Below are 552 nucleotides of genomic sequence, written 5' to 3' on the forward strand. Positions count from 1 at the left end.
CTTCCTTGGCTGGTACACCATCAATGATGTGATTCTTAGTGGTCCTTTCAACCTCTTGGGAGGATTCCCACTCCCTAGTCTTATCAGGCAAGTTGGTCAAGAATGTCCAGGCATCATTCTCATCTGAAAAAGAGGTGAAGCCTGCAGGACACATAGATTCTAAAAGCTGCTTGGTTTGAAAGTCTATGCCCTCATAAATAATTTTGCAGATTTGCCACAAGTCAATACCATGGTGAGGGCATTCTAATAGGAGGTCCTTGAATCTCTCCATGAATTCAGAGAAGGACTCATGTGGTTTCTGCCTGAATTGAAGTATGTCACTCTTGAGTTTATTGGTCTTGTGAAGAGGAAAAAATTTCTTTACGAAGACAATGGTAAACTGATCCCATGTAGTAATGGAATTAGTCGGCAGTCCATAAAGGCACTTTTTAGCTTGGTCCTTCAAGGCAAAGGGTATAAATCGAAGCCTAACTGCATCATCAGTTAAATTTTGAATCTTAATTAGAACACAGACCTCCTCAAATTCCGTAAGGAAGAGATATGCATCTTCAT

General features: G+C 40.6%; 1 non-coding gene across 1 annotated transcript; it reads left to right on the forward strand.

The window, feature by feature from the left end:
* The first annotated feature begins 224 nt into the window (after positions 1-224).
* On the forward strand, positions 225-331 carry LOC122644389. Its single transcript, XR_006330321.1, has one exon. It is a non-coding gene; the product is annotated as a small nucleolar RNA R71 (small nucleolar RNA).
* Positions 332-552: the final 221 nt, after the last annotated feature.

Source organism: Telopea speciosissima, chromosome 10 (assembly GCF_018873765.1).
Source record: "Telopea speciosissima isolate NSW1024214 ecotype Mountain lineage chromosome 10, Tspe_v1, whole genome shotgun sequence".
Taxonomy (NCBI): Eukaryota; Viridiplantae; Streptophyta; class Magnoliopsida; order Proteales; family Proteaceae; genus Telopea; species Telopea speciosissima.